A 20,355-nucleotide genomic window follows, 5' to 3' on the forward strand; every position below is an offset into this window, starting at 1 on the left:
AACTAACCTTGCATTTCTAAAATAAGCCAACTTTGTTGGGATGTATTATCCTTTTAATTTACCTTTGGACTCAGTTTGCTATTTGTGTGTGTTGTGTGTGTTTTCGATCTTTGAGAGAAATTGGCCTGTAATTTTCCTACTTATCACATCCTGATCAGATTTTGGTATCTTGGTTATTCTGGCCTCATAAAAAGAGGGAGGTATTTCCTTTTTTACTGTTCTTTAGAGGAGTTTGAGAAGATTGTTATTATTTCTTTCTTATATGCTTAGAAGATTTCACTGGTGAAGCCATTTGAGCCTGGAGGTTCCTAGAGAGAGAGTTTTAAATTATATAATTAATTTTTTAAATTGAAATTGAACTATTTGGATATTTTGTATAGATGTGTCAGTTTTGCTAGGTTCATCCATGTCATCTGATTTTTCATATTTATTACTATATTGGCCGTTTGCACTTCTCATTTTTTTCATTTGTTATACTTAGCGGTTTATCAATTCTGTTATTTTTTCAATGAATTAACTTTTGCCCTTTGTATTTTTCTATGGTAGATTTGTTTTCTGTTTCATTAATTTCTGCTTTTATCTTTTAATGTTCTTTTCTGCCTTTGGTTTCAACTTGCTGTTCTTTTTCTAACTTTTTGAGTTAGATGCTCAGAGCATTGATTTCTAGATCTTTTCAGATGTGCTATACTTTTTCCTCTAAGCAGCTTTAGCTATAGCAAAGTTTTGATATGTCATATTTTCATTATAGAGTTCCTCAAAATACAATGTGATTTCCAATGTGATTTTAAATTTCTGTTATGGTTTTTTTGATCTATGATTTTAGAAGTTTATCGCTCCATCTCTAAGTATTTGGAGGGTTTTTAGTTATATTTCTGTTTTTGAGTTATAATGTAATTCCAGAGCAGTCAGAGAATATACATTGTCTGATTTCAAGTCTTTGAAATTTGCTGTGCAGTGTTCTGTAAATATCAGTTAGGTAAAAGACATTAATCTTATTTAAATCCTCCATATCCTTAACTGTTCTCTCTGTGTGATATTTCATTTCCTGAGAGAGGATTTGCTTATTTCTTTCTTATTTTTTTCAGTTTTCACTGATAACAAATATCAAGTTATTATATTTCCCTAGTGATTAACTCTTTTATCATGATGTAATGATCCTTGTTATCTCTAAGTAATGCTTTTTGAGTTAAACTTTACTTAATCTGATGTTAGTAGAATGATTCTAGCTCTTCTTATTAGTCTTCTGCATTAAATATCTTGCTCCACCCTGTTAGTTTCAGCTATTACTTTATATGTTTAGTGTTAAGTAGAATATAGTTTTTATTTTTTGATCTAGTCTGATAATGTCTTATCTTTAATTGGAGTGTAGTCAGTTGACATTTAATGTAATTACATTACATATTACTATTTGTTTTCTGTTTGTCTTGTCCATTCTGTATTATGTTTCTCTCAATTCTTGGATTAACTGAATATTTTAAATTATTCTTTCCCCCTTCTATTCATTTCTGAGTTGTACCTTCTTTTATTGGTTTCCCTAGAGATTGCCACTTGTATTCTTGGTAAATTTGTATTTTGCCAGTTCCCATTTACCCAAATTTACCTTTCATTGTCATTAGCTCTACATATATTTGAAACCCCAAAAGATACGATTATAGTGTCCCTATTCATTTTAGCTTTACCCATGTATTTACATTTTTTCTTACTCTTCACGTTCACATACTTATTTATATTCATATACTTGTCTTTGATATAATTTTCCTTTTGACTTAAAAATTCCCTTTAGTATTTTGCCAAGTCTGCTGAGATAAATTATCTGCATTTTCTGTCTGAAAATACATTTATTTTGAGGTCTTAAAAAAATTGTGTTATATACACACATAGCTTAATGGATTTGTACATTTGCATGAACTTCTGTAACTATTATGCAGATCAAGATAGGCTCCCATTGCCCCCTCTATGTGGATAACCACCTTCTCATTAACCATCTATTCTGACTTCTATAATTATAGATTTATTTTGCTTGTTTTTGAATGCTATATTAGTGGAATTATATAATATATATTCTTTTGTTTCTGTCTTCTTTTGCTCAATATTATGCTTGTGTGATTCATTTTTGTTTTTTATTGGTTCAAAGTATTCCTCTATATGAATATACCACAAGTATTTTATCCATACTAGTGTTGGTAGGTATTCAAGTTTATAGTTTTTGGCCACTGTTAATAATGTTGTTATGAACATTCATGTACATGTCTTTTGGGAGGTAGAAGCACTCATCTGTGTTTGATATAACCCTAGTGGAATTTCTGGGTTGCATGTTAGGCATATTTAGTCTTAGTTGGTAGTGCCAAATAATATCCCAATTGGTTGTCAATTTGTACTCCGACCAACAGTGTATTAAGGTCCCAGTTGCTTCACAACCTCACCAACACTTGCATCATTTTTTAAACTTTGGACATTTTTTGGTGGATGAGTAGTGGTATTGGATTGTAATTTCATTTTACATTTCCTAATAACTCTTAAAGTTGAGCCCATTTTCATATTACTTCATATAACTTGGATATCCTTTTTCATAAGTGCACATTTTGGGATTGGGGGAGTGGGAGCAGGTGGGTGGGTTGTCTGACTTACTGGTATATTCTGGATACAAGTCCTTTGTTGGAAGTGTGTGTGTGTGTGTGTGTGTGTGTGTGTGTGTGTGTGTGTGTATTAAACAAAATGTCTTCCTGTGTGTGGCTTGGCTTTTCCCTCTCTGTATAGATCTTTTATGGAAGAGAAGATCTTAGTTTTGGTGAAGTACATTTAATTAAGCTTTTCTTTATGATTAGTGCTTTTTTGTGTTCGTTAAAAAAGTTATTTTCTACCCTGAAGGTCATGAAGATATTTTCCTCTGTTATCTTATGTAATCTATAAAAAAAAAATCTTTTTCATTTAGGTCTGTGATCCGTCTGGTATTATTTTGTGTTTTGTGAGGTATAGGTCAAGGTTCATTTTATTCTTTGTGGGTTTCTCAGCATCATTTATTTAAATACTACTTTTTCTGCATTTGATTGCAAAGGAACTTCCATTGTGAATCAGCTGACCCTATATGTGTTACTTTTATTAATTTTTAATAGTTTTTAATGTAGAATTCTTGTTCATGTTTCATTAAATTTATTTATCAGTCTTTAACATTTGTTGATGAGCCTGTAAATGATATTTTTAGATTTCATTTTGTAACCATGTTGCTAGACTAGAAATACAATTAATTTTTGTGTAGTGATTTTGTATTTAAGCATCTTGATATATTAACTTATTAATTCTAGTTTATAAATTTAAAAGATTTTTCATGTACACAGTCATACCATTTCCAAATAATGACAGCTTTTTTTCTTTCTTTTGTTATACTTGTTATTTCTTTTTCCTATATTATTACAATAGAGAGTTTCTTCCTTAAAATATTAAATTCAGTTGTTGAAAATCAATTTTTTTCTGGTTTGTGATTTCAGGGGTAAGTATGAAGTTTGCAACAGCTTTTTAAAAAAAAATTGTTACTCTTTTTTAGGTTAAGGAAGTTACTCTTTTTTAGGTAAAGGAAGTTTTCCTTTTAGTCCTAGTCTGTTGAGAGCTTTTATCATGCATTAGAGTTAACTTTTATTAAAAGCTTTTTTTTAATATCTCTTTTGATGATATGATTTGACCTCTGTATTTAGTTAATGTGGAAATAATATTGATCAATTTTTAAATATACCAATATTGGATTACTATATAAATCCAGTTGTTCCTTATGTATTCTTTTAGTATATTGTTGGTTTTGATTTGCTAATATTTTGTTTACCATTTTTTTTGTTAAGTGCATGAAAAAGATTGAACTTTATTTTATCTATCTTTTAATTTCCTTATATTTTTAAAATGTTATGCTTAGCTCATGAGACAATTTGGGAAGTATTTGCGCTTTCTCAATTTTCTGAGTTTGAGAATATTATTATTTCCTTAAATGTTTGGAAAAATTCGCTGGTGAGTCCATCTAGACTAGGAGTGCAATTTTTATTTGGTTTGTTTACATCTTTTGAGGTAAATTGTATATATGTTGAAATACACCCATTGTTTATGTACAGTTCCATGAGTTTTGACAAATGGATTCACCCTTATCAAGATACAGAACATTTCCATCACCCTAAGAAGTTCCCTTTCCTGTTACTTCCCCATAACGTCCATCAAGTGGCAACCACTGTTCTAAATTTTAACTATGGATTAGTTTTGGCCGTTTGAAAATTTCATATAAATGGAAATCATACCATATGTACTCTTTTGTGTCTGGCCTCTTTTGCTCAGAATAATGTCTGTGAAATCCATTCTTGTGATCAAATGTAGTAATACTTTTTATTGCTGATTAGTAAGCTATATACCACTATCCTTCTATTGATGAACATTTGTATTGTTTCTCATTTTTGGCTGTTAGGATTAAAACTGTTGTGAATATTTTTGTACAAGTGTTTATGGAAATATGTTTTCATTTTCCTTGGATAAATACCTAGGAGTGGAACTGCTATGTTAAGTGGTAGGTGCATATTTAAATTTAAAAGAAACTGGCACATTTTTTCCAGTGGGGTTGTACCATTTTATATTCCCACCAGTTCCGTGTTCTCACCAATATTTTTTTGTTAGTCTTTTAAATTTCAGTCATTCTAATGGGTGTGTAATAGTATCTCATAGTCTTAAATTGCATTGTTATGTGGATTTGTGTTATATATCAACATAATGATGAGTTTTTGTGTGCTTATTCACCATTCTTATATCCTTTGTGAAGTATACGTTCAGATATTTTGCTCATTAAAAAAAATGAGGTATTTGTGTCATCATTGAGTTGTAAGAATTCTTCATATTTTATATTTATAAATGTCTTTTGTCAGATGAATGTTTTGTCGATATTTTCTCAAAGGCTGCATAGCTTGCCTGTTAATTTTCTTAAAAATGTCTTCTGATGAGCAGAAGTTTTAAATTTTGGTGGTTTAATTTTATCAGTTTTTTCTCTTACGGTTATTATTTTCCATGTTCTTTGTAAGAAATTCTTATTTATATCTAGGTCACAGATATTTACCTATGTTTTTTTCCTAAAACCTTTATCGTTTTAGCTCTTATGTTTAGATTGGTGATTCATTTCAAATTAATTCATGTATGATGTGAGATAGGGATCGAGGTTCATTTTTTTCCATATGGATATCCAGTTGTTTCAGCACAATTTGTTGAAAAGGCTGTTTCTCCTCTATTGAATTACTTCAGTACCTTTGTCAAAAAAGTCAGTTGACCATATAAATGTTGATCTACTTCTGCTATTTCTATTCTATTTCACCAATATCTTTGTCTGTTCTTATGTCAGTACCACACAATCTTGATTCTGTAGCTTTATACTGTAGAGTTGAGAGTATGTAATGAAGTCTGAGTGTAAGTCCGCCTTCTTTGTTCTTTTGCAAAATTGTCTTAACTATTTGAAGACTTTTGCATTATTATATAAATTTTAGAATCACTGTGTCAGTTTCCATAAGAGCCTAGTGGTATTGAAATTTAGTTTGCATTCAGTTTATAGATCAATTTTGTGAGGACTGACATCTAAACAATCATGAGTCTACTAGTTAGTCCATGAACAAGGCATTTTTCTTTGTCTTTTAAGGTCTATTTTAATTTTACTCAAAATTTTTTTGTAATTTCAGTGTACAGGTCTTGTTCATAATTTGTTAAATTTATTGCTAAATTTTTAATTTTTTTGATGCTATGGTAAATGACATTTAAAATTTTATATTTCAAATAGTATGCTGTTGGTATGTAGATACACCACTCATTTTTTTTTTTAACATCTTTATTGGAGTATAACTGCTTTACAATGGTTTGTTAGTTTCTGCTGTATAACAAAGTAAATCAGCTATATGTGTACAGATATCCCCATATCCCCTCCCTCTTGCATCTCCCTCCCACCCTCCCTATCCCACCCCTCTAGGTGGTCACAAAGCACTGAGCTGATCTCCCTGTGCTATGTATACCACTCATTTTTGTATCTGACTTTATTTTCTAAATTCATTTATTATTATTTAAATAGTTTTTTGTTGTTTTGGTTGCTACTTTCTTAGTTGTTCTGTGTAAACAATCGTATTGTCTGAGAATAGGACAATCATACTGTCCTTTTCACTTTCCAGACTTTATACATTCTATTTCTTTATGTTGACTTATTATACTAATTTGGACCTCTAATACAATGTCGAATAGGTGTCATGAGGGTATATATCCTTACTTTATTCCTGAATTCAGGGAGAAAGGATTTAGTGTTTGACTAGTAAGTATGATGTTAATTGTAGGTGTTTTTGAGGGAACCCTTTATCTGATTGAAGAAGTTGTCTTCTATTACTAGTTTGCTGAGAATTTAATAATCATATGGATTTGCTCTTTTATTATGTAAATTTGGTGTGCTACTTTGATTGACTTTTTTTTTTTGCGGTACGCGGGTCTCTCACTGCCGTGGCCTCTCCCGTCGCTGAGCACAGGCTCCGGACGCGCAGGCCCAGCGGCCATGGCTCACGGGCCTAGCCACTCCGCGGCATGTGGGATCCTCCTGGACCGGGGCACGAACCTGCGTCCCCTGCACCGGCAGGCGGACCCTCAACCACTGCGCCATCAGGGAAGCCCTGATTGACTTTTTTAATAGGCTTTGATTTTTAGAGCAGTTTTATGTCCACAGCAAAACTGAGTGCAAAGTACACAGAGTTCCTATATACCCGTTGACCTTGCACATGTGCAGCCTCTCCCACTATCAGCCTACCACACAAGGTGGTATATATGTTACAACTGATGGATCTACATTGACACATCATCAGCTAAAGTCTATAGTTTACATTAGGGTTCCCTCTTGGTGTTGTATTATATATTGTATGGGTTTGGACAAATGTATAGTTACAACCTATCCACCATTTTAGTATTATACATAATAGTTTCACTGCCTTAAAAATCCTCTGTGCTTTGCCAGTCCATCCCTTCCTTCCCCTAACCTCTGGCCACCAGTGATCTTTTTCCTGTCTCCATAGTTTTGCCTTTTCCTGAATGTCATAGAGTTGAAATCATACAGTAATGTAGTCTTTTCAGATTGGCTTATTCCACGTGGTAATAGGCATTTCGTTTCCTTCATGTCTTTTTATTGCTTTTACCACTGAATAATATTTCATTGTTTGAATGTACCACTGCTTATTTACCCATTTACCTACTGAAGGACATCTTTGTTTTCTTCCAAGTTTTGGCAATTATGAATAAAGCTGCTGTAAACATTCATGTGCAGGTTGATGTGATGTGTGGACATCAATTTTCAATTCATTTGCATAAATACCAAGGAGCAGAATTGCTGGATCTTATGGTAAGAGCATTATTTAAGTTTTGTAAGAAACCAACAAACTCTCTTCCAAAGTGGCTGTACCATTTTGCATTCCCACTGGCAGAATGAGAGTTCCTGTTGCTCCACATCCTCACCATCATTTAGGAGTTGTCAGTATTTTGAATTTTGGCCATTCTGTTAGGCATGTAGTGGTATCTCATGGTTGTTTTAACTTGCAGTTCCCTAGATGATGTTGAGCATCTTTTCATTTGCTTATTTGCCATCTGTATATCTTCTTTGGTAAGGTGTATATTGGATCTTTAACTCATGTTTTAATGGAATGGTTTTTTTATTATTTAAAAAAAAATTTTTTTTTTACATCTTTATTGGAGTACAATTGCTTTACAGTGGTGTGTTAGTTTCTGCTTTATAACAAAGTGAATCAGTTATACATATATGTTCCCATATATCTTCCCTCTTGTGTCTCCCTGCCTCCCACCCACCCTATCCCACCCCTCTAGGTGGTCACAAAGCACTGAGCTGATCTCCCTGTGCTATGCGGCTGCTTCCCACTAGCTATCTATTTTACGTTTGGTAGTGTATATATGTCCATGCCACTCTCTCACTTTGTCACAGCTTACCCTTACCCCTCCCCATATCCTCAAGTCCATTCTCTAGTAGGTCTGTGTCTTTATTCCTGCCTTACCCCTAGGTTCTTCATGACATTCTTTTTTTTCTTAGATTCCATATATATGTGTTAGCATACGGTATTTGTCTCTCTCTTTCTGACTTCACTCTGTATGACAGACTCTAGGTCCATCCACCTCACTACAAATAACTCAATTACGTTTCTTTTTATGGCTGAGTAATATTCCAGTGTATATATGTGCCACATCTTCTTTATGCATTCATCCAATGATGGACACTTAGGTTGTTTCCATCTTCTGGCTATTGTAAATAGAGCTGCAATGAACATTTTGGTGCATGACTCTTTTTGAATTATGGTTTTCTCAGGGTATATGCCCAGTAGTGAGATTTCTGGGTCATGTGGTAGTTCTATTTGTAGTTTCCTAAGGAACCTCCATACTGTTCTCCATAGTGGGTGTACCAATTCACATTCCCACCAGCAGTGCAAGAGTGTTCCCTTTTCTCCACACCCTCTCCAGCATTTATTGTTTGTAGATTTTTTGATGATGGCCATTCTGACCAGTGTGAGATGATACCTCATTGTAGTTTTAATTTGCATTTCTCTAATGATTAATGATGTTGAGCATTCTTTCATGTGTGTGTTGGCAGTCTGTATATCTTCTTTGGAGAAGTGTCTATTTAGGTCTTCTGCCCATTTTTGGATTGGGTTGTTTGTTTTTTTGTTATTGAGCTGCATGAGCGGCTTGTAAATTTTGGAGATTAATCCTTTGTCAGTTGCTTCATTTGCAAATATTTTCTCCCATTCTGAGGGTTGTCTTTTGGTCTTGTTTATGGTTTCCTTTGCTGTGCAAAAGCTTTGAAGTTTCATTAGGTCCCATTTGTTTATTTTCATTTCCATTTCTCTAGGAGATGGGTCAAAAAGGATCTTGCTGTGGTTTATGTCATAGAGTGTTCTGCCTATGTTTTCCTCTTAAGAATTTGATAGTGTCTGGCCTTACATTGAGGTCTTTAATCCATTCTGAGCTTATTTTTGTGTATGGTGTTAGGGGGAGTGTTCTAATCTCATACTTCTACATGTACCTTCCAGTTTTCCCAACACCACTTATTGAAGAGGCTGTCCTTTCTCCACTGTACATTCCTGCCTCCTTTATCAAAGATAAGGTGACCATATTGCATGGGTTTATCTCTGGGGTTTCTATCCTGTTCCATTGATCTATATTTCTGTTTTTGTGCCAGTACCATACTGTCTTGATTACTGTAGCTTTGTAGTATAGTCTGAAGTCAGGGAGCCTGATTCCTCCAGCTCTGTTTTTCGTTCTCAAGATTGCTTTGGCTATTCGGGGTCTTTTGTGTTTCCATACAAATTGTGAAATTTTTTGTTCTAATTCTGTGAAAAATGCCAGTGGTAGTTTGATAGGGATTGCAGTGACTCTGTAGATTGCTTTGGGTAATAGAGTCATTTTCACAATGTTGATTCTTCCAATCCAAGAACATGGTATATCTCTCCATCTGTTTCTATCATCTTTAATTTCTTTCATCAGTGTCTTATAATTTTCTGCGTACAGGTCTTTTGTCTCCTTAGGTAGGTTTATTCCTAGATATATTATTCTTTTTGTTGCAGTGGTAAATGGGAGTGTTTTCTTGATTTCACTTTAATATTTTTCATCATAAATGTATAGGAATGCCAGAGATTTCTGTGCATTAATTTTGTATCCTGCTACTTTACCAAATTCATTGATTAACTCTAGTAGTTTTCTGATAGCATCTTTAGGATTCTCTATGTATAGTCTCATGTCATCTGCAAACAGTGACAGCTTTACTTCTTCTTTTCCAATTTGGATTCCTTTTATTTCCTTTTCTTCTCTGATTGCTGTGGCTAAAACTTCCAAAACTATGTTGAATAAGAGTGGTGAGAGTGGGCAATGTTGTCTTGTTCCTGATCTTAGTGGAAATGCTTTCAGTTTTTCACCATTGAGGACAATGTTGGCTGTGGGTTTGTCTTATATGGCCTTTATTATGTTGAGGAAAGTTCCCTCTATGCCTACTTTCCGGAGGGTTTTTATCATAAATGAGTGTTGAAGTTTGTCGAAAGCTTTCTCTGCATCTATTGAGATGACCATATGGTTTTTCTCCTTCAATTTGTTAATATGGTGTATCACATTGATTGATTTGCATATATTGAAGAATCCTTGCATTCCTGGAATGAACCCCACTTGATCATGCTGTATGATCCTTTTAATGTGCTGTTGGATTCTGTTTGCTAGTATTTTGTTGAGGGTTTTTGCATCTATGTTCATCAGTGATATTGGCCTGTAGTTTTCCTTCTTTGTGACATCCTTGTCTGGTTTTGGCATCAGGGTGATGGTGGCCTCGTAGAATGAGTTTGGGAGTGTTCCTCCCTCTGCTATATTTTAGAAGAGTTTGAGAAGGATAGGTGTTATCTCTTCTCTAAATGTTTGATAGAATTCGCCTGTGAAGCCATCTGGTCCTGGGCTTTTGTTTGTTGGAAGATTTTTAATCACAGTGTCAATTTCAGTGCTTGTGATTGGTCTGTTCATATTTTCTATTTCTTCCTGATTCAGTCTTGGCAGATTTTGCATTTCTAAGAATTTGTCCATTTCTTCCAGGTTGTCCATTTTATTGGCATAGAGTTGCTTGTAGTAATCTCTCATGATCTGTCGTATTTCTGCAGTGTCAGTTGTTACTTCTCCTTTTTCATTTCTAATTCTATTGATTTGAGTCTTCTCCCTTTTTTTCTTGATGAGTCTGGCTAATGGTTTATCAATTTGTTTATCTTCTCAAAGAACCAGCTTTTAGTTTTATTGATCTTTGCTATCGTTTCATTTCTTTTTCATTTATTTCTGATCTGATCTTTATGATTTCTTTCCTTCTGCTAACCTTGGGGTTTTTTAATTCTTCTTCCTCTAATTGCTTTAGGTTCAAGGTTAGGTTGTTTATTCGAGATGTTTCCTGTTTCTTAAGGTAGGATTGTATTGCTATAAACTTCCCTCTTAGAACTGCTTTTGCTGCATCCCATAGGTTTTGGGTCATCGTGTCTCCATTGTCATTTGTTTCTAGGTATTTTTTGATTTCCTCTTTGATTTCTTCAGTGATCACTGTTATTAAGTAGTGTATTGTTTAGCCTCCATGTGTTTGTATGTTTTACAGATCTTTTCCTGTAATTGATATCTAGTCTCATAGCATTGTGGTCGGAAAAGGTACTTGATACGATTTCAATTTTCTTAAATTTAGCAAGGCTTGATTTGTGACCCAAGATATGATCTATCCTGGAGAATGTTCCATGAGCACTTGAGAAAAATGTGTATTCTGTTGTTTTTGGATGGAGTGTCCTATAAATATCAATTAAGTCCATCTTGTTTAATGTATCATTTAAAGCTTGTGTTTCCTTATTTATTTTCATTTTGGATGATCTGTCCATTGGTGAAAGTGGAGTGTTAAAGTCCCCTACTATGAATGTGTTACTGTTGATTTCCCCTTTTATGGCTGTTAGTATTTGCCTTATGTATTGAGGTGCTCCTATGTTGCGTGCATAAATATATACAATTGTTATATCTTCTTCTTGGATGGATCCCTTGATCATTATGTAGTGTCCTCCTTTGTGTCTTCTAACAGTCTTTATTTTAAAGTCTATTTTGTGTGATATGAGAATTGCTACTCCAGCTTCCTTTTCGTTTCCATTTGCATGGAATATCTTTTTCCATCCTCTCAATTTCAGTCTCTATGTGTCCCTAGTTCTGAAGTGGGTCTCTTGTAGACAGCATATATATGGGTCTTGTTTTTGTATCCATTCAGCCAGTCTGTGTTTTTGGTGGGAGCATTTAATCCGTTTACATTTAAGGTAATTATCGATATGTATGTTCCTATTCCCATTTTCTTAATTGTTTTGGGTTTGTTATTGTAGGTCTTTTCCTTCTCTTGTGTTTCTTGCCTAGAGAAGATCCTTTAGCATTTGTTGTAAAGCTGGTTTGGTGGTGCTTAACTCTCTCAGCTTTTGCTTGTCTGTAAAGGTGTTAATTTCTCCATCAAATCTGAATGAGATCCTTGCTGGGTAGAGTAATCTTGGTTGTAGGTTTTTCTCCTTCATCACTTTAAATATGTCCTGCCAGTCCCTTCTGGCTTGCAGAGTTTCTGCTGAAAGATCAGCTGTTAACCTTATGGGGATTCCCTTATGTGTTATTTGTTGTTTTTCCCTTGCTGCTTTTAATATGTTTTCTTTGTATTTAATTTTTTTTTCCTTCGGTACGTGGGCCTCTCACTGTTGTGGTCTCTCCTGTTTCGGAGCACAGGCTCCGGACGCGCAGGCTCAGCAGCCATGGCTCATGGGCCCAGCCGCTCCGCGGCATGTGGGATATTCCCAGACTGGGGCACGAACCTGTGTCCCCTGCATCGGCAGGCGGACTCTCAACCACTGCGCCACCAGGGAAACCCTTTGTATTTAATTTTTGAAAGTTTGATTAATATGTGTCTTGGCCTGTTTCTCCTTGAATTTATCCTGTATGGGTCTCTCTGTGCTTCCTGGACTTGATTAACTATTTCCTTTCCCATATTAGGGAAGTTTTCAACTATAATCTCTTTAAATATTTTCTCAGTCCCTTTCTTTTTCTCTTCTTCTGCAACCCCTGTAATTCGAATATTGGTGGGTTTAATGTTGTCCCAGAGTTCTCTGAGACTGTCCTCAGTTCTTTTCATTCTTTTTTCTTTATTCTGCTCTGCAGTAGTTATTTCCACTAATTTATCTTTCAGGTCACTTATCCGTTCTTCTGCCTCAGTTATTCTGCTATTGAACCCTTCTAGAGTATTTTTAATTTCATTTATTGTGTTGTTCATCATTGCCTGTTTCATCTTTAGTTCTTCTAGGTCCTTGTTAAATGTTTCTTGCATTTTGTCTATTCTATTTCCAAGATTTTGGATCATCTTTACTATCATTATTCTGAATTCTTTTTCAGGTAGACTGCCTATTTCCTCTTCATTTGTTAGGTCTGGTGCATTTTTATCTTGCTCCTTTATCTGCTGTGTGTTTTTCTGTTTTCTCATTTTGCTTATCTTACTGTGTTTGGGGTCTCCTTTTTGAAGGCTGCAGGTTCGTAGTTCCCGTTGTTTTTGGTGTCTGTCACTAGTAGCTAAAGTTGGTTCAGTGGGTTGTGTAGGCTTCCTGGTGGAGGGGACTAGTGCCTGTGTTCTGGTGGATGAGGCTGGATCTTGTCTCTCTGGTGGGCAGGTCCACGTCTGGTGGTGTGTTTTGGGGTGTCTGTGGACTTATTATGATTTTAGGCAGCCTCTCTGCTGATGGGTGGGGTTGTGTTCCTGTCTTGCTAGTCGTTTGGCATAGTGTGTGCAGCACTGTTGCTTGCTGGCTGTCGAGTGAAGATGGGTGTTGGTGTTGAGATGGAGATCTCTGGGAGATTTTCGCCGCTTGATATTATGTGGAGCTGGGAGGTCTCTTGTGGACCAGTGTCCTGAAGTTGGCTCTCCACCTCAGAGGCACAGCACTGACTCCTGGCTGCAGCACCAAGAGCCTTTCATCCACACGGCTCAGAATAAAAGGGAGAAAAAGTGGAAAGAAAGGAAGGAAGGAAGGAAGGAAGGAAGAGGATAAAATAAAATAAAATAAAAATAAAATAAAATAAAGTTATTAAAATAAAAAATAATTGTTAAGAGAAAAATTTCTTTAAAAGTAAAAAAAAACAAAAACAAAAACAAAAAACCCCCTCCAAAAACGGACGGATAGAACCCTAGCATAAATGGTGAAAGGAAAGCTATTCAGACAAAATCTCACACAGAAGCATAGACATACACAGTCACAAAAAGAGGAAAAGGGTAAGAAATAATAAATCTTGCTCTCAAAGTCCACCTCCTCAATTTGGGATGATTCGTTGTCTATTCATGTATTCCACAGATGCAGGTACATCAAGTTGATTGTGGAGATTTAATCCGCTGCTCCTGAGGCTGCTGGGAGAGATTTCCCTTTCTCTGTTCGGACAGCTTCCGGGGCTCTGTTTTGGATTTGGCCCCGCCTCTGGGTGTAGGTCGCCAGAAGGCGTCTGTTCTTCACTCAGACAGGACGAGGTTAAAGCAGCCGCTGATTCGGGGGCTCTGGCTCACTCAGGCCGGGGGGAGGGAGGGGCACGGAGTGCGGGGCGAGCCTGCGGTGGCAGAGGCCAGCATGACATTGCACCAACCTGAGGTGCGCCGTACGTTCTCTTGGGGAAGTTGTCCCTGGATCCCGGGACCCTGGCAGTGGCAGGCTGCACAGGCTCCCTGGAAGTGGGGTGTGGATAGTGACCTGTGCTCGCACACAGGGTTCTTGGTGGCGGCAGCAGCAGCCTTAGCGTCTCATGCCCGTCTCTGGGGTCTGCGCTGTTAGCCGCGGCTCGCGCCTGTCTCTGGAGCTCCTTTTAAGCAGCGCTCTTAATCCCCTCCCTCGTGCACCAGGAAGCAAAGAAGGAAGAAAAAGTCTCTTGCCTCTTCGGCAGGTCCAGACTTTTCCCCGGACTCCCTCCCGGCTAGCCGTGGTGCGCTAACCCCCTGCAGGCTGTGTTCACACCGCCAACCCCAGTCCTCTCCCCGTGCTCCCGAGCCTCAGCTCCCAGCCCCGCCCGCCCCGGCAGGTTAGCAGACAAGCCTCTCGGCCTGGTGAGTGCCGGTCGGCCCCGATACTTTGTGCGGGAATCTCTCCGCTTTGCCCTCTGCACCCCTGTTGCTGTGCTCTCTTCCGCGGCTCCGAAGCTTTCCGCCTCCGCCACCCGCAGTCTCCACCCGTGAAGGGGCTTCCTAGTGTGTGGAAAGCTTTCCTCCTTCACAGCTCCCTCCCACTGGTGCAGGTCCCGTCCCTATTCTTTTGTCTCTGTTTTTTGTTTTGCCCTACCCAGGTACGTGGGGAGTTTCTTGCCGTTTGGGAGGTCTGAGGTCTTCTGCCCTCGTTCAGTAGGTGTTCTGTAGGAGTTGTTTCACATGTAGATGTATTTCTGATGTATCTGTGGAGCGGAAGGTGATCTCCGCGTCTTACTCTTCTGCCATCTTCCTCCTCTCCTGGTTTGTTTTCTTATTGTTGAATTTTAAGAGTTATTTTTTTCGTGTATTTTAGGTAACAGTCCTTTATCAGATATGTCTTTATCAGATATGTCAATTATTTCTTTCATGAATTATGCCTTTGGTTTTATATAGATTGATTTTCAAATATTAAACTAATCCCTGGGATAAACTCCATTTGGTCATGACTTACTATCCTTTTGAGATATGGCTCTATTCAGTTCCTTAATATTTTAACTGTTTTCATATGTATATTCATGGGGAATGTTGACCTACAATTTTCATTTTTTATCATGTCTGTGTCAAATATTGGCATCAGGGTTATGCTGGACTTATAAAATGAATTGGGGAGTGTTTACTCTTTTTCAGAAAAAATTGTGAATATTTATTTTTATTTATTTATTTATTTCCTTAAATGCTTGATAAAATTTAGCAGTGATCCCATCTGGACTTGAGTTTTTCCTTGTGGGGCATTTAATCCTACTAATTTAACTTCTTAGTGGTTATAGAGCTATTAAGATTTTCTATTTCATCTTTTGTCAGCTTCAGTAAGTTTTGTGTTTCATGGAATTTGTGTATTTCATTTAAGTTTTCAAATGTATAAGGGTTTTCATAATATCTCTGTGGGTTTTTTTTGTTGTTGTTTGTTTGTTTTTTTTGCTGTACGCGGGCCTTTCACTGTTGTGGCCTCTCCCGTTGCGGAGCACAGGCTCCAGACGCACAGGCTCAGTGGCCATGGCTCACGTGCCTAGCCGCTCCGCGGCATGTGGGATCCTCCCGGACCGGGGCACGAACCCGTGTCCCCTGCATCGGCAGGCGGACTCTCAACCACTGCGCCACCAGAGAAGCCCTCTTTTATTTTTTTTTATGTCTGTGGAATACAAGGTGATATTCTCTTTCATTGTGCATATTTATAATTTATGTTTTATTTCTCTTGATCAGTCATGTAGAGGTTTTTCAGTGTTGTTAATTATTGAACAGACCTACTTTGGCTTTGTGAATTGTCTATATTTTTGTCTTATTTTTACTTAAAATTTTTTTTAAAAAGTTAAGCAGTTTTAAAATGTTTGTTATTTCCTTCCTTCTATCAATACTTCCTCGGATTTAATTTATTCATGTTCTTCTAGCTTCTCAAGGTAGAAACTTAGATCTTTGAGACAACTGGGTAGCCAATTGGAAAAGTCCATTTGTGGATCCAATTAAAATTCATACCATATATTAGGAGAAAGTACAAATGTATCAAATGTTCAAGTATAAAAAATAAAATAGGGACTTCCCTCGTGGTCCAGTGAGTAAGACTGCGTGCTCCGAATGCAGGGGGCCCGGGTTCGATCCCTGGTTGGGGAGCTAGATCCTGCATGCTGCAACTAAGATCCTGTGTGCTGCGTCTAAGACCCGGTGCAGCCAAAATAAATAAATAAATAAATATTAAAAAAGAATGCAACACAAGTACCCATCAATGTATTGACTAAGTTATGGTCTATCTAATGCTGTGTAGCTGCCATAAAAAAAAAGTTCAGTGTACTTCTGTGGAGAAATCTCCAGGATACATTGTAAAGTGAAAAAATCAGATGCAGGGGAATATATTGGGTTGGTCAGAAAGTTTGTTGGGGTTTTTCTCTAACATCCCCAGTGAACTTTTTGGCCAACCTGATATATAGTACGCTATCTTTTGTTAAAAAGAGGTAGAAATATTATGATTCTTACTTGTATTTTCATAAAGTGACATTTTAAAGGGACAAGAGGGAATGGGGTACATGCAGAGTGTGAGTGACACTTCTAAGTGGAAACCTTTTTATTATGTTTTGACTTCTGAAACATGTAAGTGTATCATCTATTTTAAAAATCACGAAAAAATTCTTCCAGGTTGGGATGTACTAATTTGCATGTTCTGTGAATCATTTAAGGAAGAAGCAATTCTAAATTTAAACTTTCTCAGATAACAGAAAGAGGGACCACTGCCCAACTCATTTTATGAGGCTAGAATAATTTTGTTTCTAAAATCTAACTGTATGTTGAGTGAAGGAGGCAACATAAGGAAAAAATGCGTATGATTTGATTTTATCACAAAAGTCAGGGTAAGGGTTATCTCTAGCGGGAAGGTGGAAGTTGTGGTCAGGTGGGGCACATGGGGGGTTTCAGCGTTGCTCCAATGTTCTATTTCTTCATCTCAGTTTCAGTTCTATTTTGTTCAGTTTATAATTGTCTTTAACTCTACCTTTGTTTTATTTTCTTTATCTGTGTTCTAATCAATTACAAGTGTTGTAAATTAACGAAAGAAGCTATAGTAATCGTGGAATACATGTTCATCTAACAAATTAGCTTTAAAATATATAAAGTAACAGCTGATAGAATTTGCATAGGGGAATACAAGAACTTTCAACAGTTGAAGATAGAGCTTTTAACTCTCCTCCGAAATTGGCAAGTTAAGCAGATGAAAAAAATCGAGACTTAGAAGTGTTTATTTTTGAAGGTGGAACTTTTTAATGGCATAATTATTCCATTCTGTGTTAAAACATTTGGTAGAGCAGTGATTTTAAAAATTGATAAAAACTGGTTTCTCCCAAACTAGTTTCACCAAGGGAATTAGAGGTCAGTTAAATCTGTACCTAGTGGGGACCACCTAGTTTTGTTTTAAGCTATTTCTGTTGGGATTTATACTCTGCACCTAGCACAACAGTTCTTGCCAGTGTTAGAATTGTTCATACTATGATCAGCCCAGGTTCATTGCAAATAAAACTTCTGGTAAAAAAAAAAAAAAAAATCATGCTACAGAAAAGAACAGAGAGGGTATGCAACACTGGAAATTCAACAGATTTAGGGACCAAAGGAAAAAGTGGCTTTCTTCATTTAAAGGGCTGTCTACCATTTCTCCTCTTAACTTACTCCAAACCTCAAAAATAACTACTTGGGAAGAGGTAGTGAATATATGTGGGAATTTAAATCCTTGTTAGGAATTCAGTTTTTCATTTAAACCCTTCACGTTCTCACTCAGTTTTGCTCCTTGGAGATATTGGTTGGGGAAGGTTTGGAGGTTGGTTGTAGCAGGCTTTGGAGCAGCAGACACTTTGTAGAACTAGCCTCTGTGAAAGTCCTTATTAGGAAGTTTAAAGGGCGCTCTGCCTTGTCAGCAGTAAGGATCAGTCCACTGATGAGGCTGAGATGTAGCCAGGGTTTGGAGTTATTTTCTGTGTAAGAGAGCTCTTTCTAACCCAGAAAGGATCAATTCAAATCGTATACACAGGTTTGGCCTAGTCTAGTCTTGTCATAGCCACCGTCTAAACTCTTCAGTCCTATCTGAACTGAGAAAATAAAAGGAATTTCCACCCTCATGTCCACCTTAACCCAACCTGCCATATTAAAAGCAAAAACAAAAACACTTTGTGCAGGGCAGGCTGGATAGGCCGCAGTAGGCTTAACTTTTTTTCTGGTATTGATCAGTACATGAGAATCTGTCCACTATCTCTGATTTGATTCCACCGTAGTCCTTTCCTTAGAGAATTTGAAGAAGAAATTGTCACTCTGCTCAGTTTTCTAGAGTTGACAGCCAGCCATTAGGGGGTGGCATTCTGTACTCTCCAGTCCAGGATGCAGATGGTGTGGCCTCCCTTCATTTTACTTGTGACATGCAGGAAGTTGGCAGACACAGGGAAGGTTCCCTCTACTGGGCCATTCTTGTAAATATCAGCTGTGATCTTAAGGGACATAGTAGAAACTGCAGCTGTAGTGCTCGTTATCTTTGTAGGAAGGAGTATAGCCAGGCTCACAGGTCTTGCTGTACTTGGGAGTGTCTCTTCACCTCCATCTCCTGGTAGCTGAGAGCCATTGAAATGGTGCTCACATTGTGGGATAGAATAGGACCTACAGCCTACATGGGCATCATAGAGACCACCAGAGACCTTTCTTGGTCCAGAAATTCCAGGCTCCAGAGGGAAAGCCCCCATGCAGCCATCCCCATACTTCGCAGTAGATGAGCACGTTTTCAGCAGGCATCTCTGTGGGGGCATTCCTCCTGGTGTCAATACAGATCTGATCAGAAATGGTTTTTATGGCCCCAAATGCCCAGGAAGAAGCACAAGACTGTTGGCAATGTCTTTTTTAATGTTTAGACAGTTTAGCCACTATTCCTCGGTCGCAAAATGTTTTTGGCATATCCATTTTCTTAGCAAACTGTACTCTCTGAGGCAGCTTGGATCTATCCAGGAAATGCTTAAAAAGCCCATTCAGTTCATATCACCATTATGGAGGCTGAACAGTTCATCTGCAGGGGTGCAAAATAGGGTCTGCTTGGGATACTAGGCAGCACCATCAGGCAGAAAATGATGGCTAGGGCCCACCACACTTTGGCATCTGGATCCTGGATTTACTGAAGTTGTGGAGACCCTAAGCCTGCAGTTGCCATGTCTAATCTCAGTATCTGGTGTCTGGAACCCGAGTCCACCATGTTGCCACTTGGACAAGATATAAAATATTTTAATGACATGATTGTCATGCTGAACCTAATAGATATATATAGAATTCTCCATCCAGCAGAGAATTACACATTTTTTTCTAGCACATACAGATCCTTCTTAAAATTTACATGTTCTAGGCCACAAAGGATGCTTCAGTAACTTCCAAAAAATCATCATTATGCAGACCATAATCTCTGACTTGAATAAAATACAATAAATATCAGTCAGATAGCTAAAAATGACCCAAATGTTTGCACACTTACAAGCATAGATCATAAGAGGAATTATAAAATAATTAGATATTAATGGAAATGCTGCACTTCAAAGTTTGTGAGATACTTAAAGTGAGATTTATAACATATATTTACCAGGAAGTAAGAAACTTTGGTAATTGGTATGGACTGAACTGTGTCTCCTTCCCCACGCCCTCAAAAAAAAAGGATATACTGAAGTCCTATCCTCCAGTACTTCAAACTGTGACAGTAATTTGGAAGTAGTGTCTTTACGGAGTTAAATTAAAATGAGGTCAGTAGGGTGGGCCCTAATCTAATATAATTGGTGTCTTTATAAGAAGGGAAATTTGGACATAGGCATGGACAGAGGGAAGGTGATGTAAAGACATAGGGGAGAAGTTGTCCATCTCCAGCCAGAGAGAGAGGCCTGGAACAGAACCTTCCTTCACGACTCTCAGCAGGAACCAACCCTGCTGATACCTTGATCTTGGACTTATAGTCTACAAAACTGTGAGAACAAATAAATTTCTGTTGTTTGAGCCACCCAGTCGGTGATACTTCAGTACAGCAGCCCTAGCAAACTAATACAGTAACTAATGAGACAAATATTAATTCAGAAGTTGGAAAAAGAGCTATAGAG

At 37.2% G+C, this 20,355-nt stretch overlaps 1 protein-coding gene and 1 pseudogene across 14 annotated transcripts in view; one reads left to right on the forward strand and one right to left on the reverse strand.

The window, feature by feature from the left end:
- CDC42BPA (CDC42 binding protein kinase alpha) overlaps window positions 1-20,355 on the forward strand; it is a 326,934-nt gene that overhangs the window by 64,265 nt on the left and 242,314 nt on the right. The window lies entirely within an intron of this gene.
- On the reverse strand, window positions 18,050-19,422 carry LOC117201818 (cathepsin B-like; annotated as a pseudogene).

Source organism: Orcinus orca, chromosome 1 (genome assembly GCF_937001465.1).
Source record: "Orcinus orca chromosome 1, mOrcOrc1.1, whole genome shotgun sequence".
Taxonomy (NCBI): Eukaryota; Metazoa; Chordata; class Mammalia; order Artiodactyla; family Delphinidae; genus Orcinus; species Orcinus orca.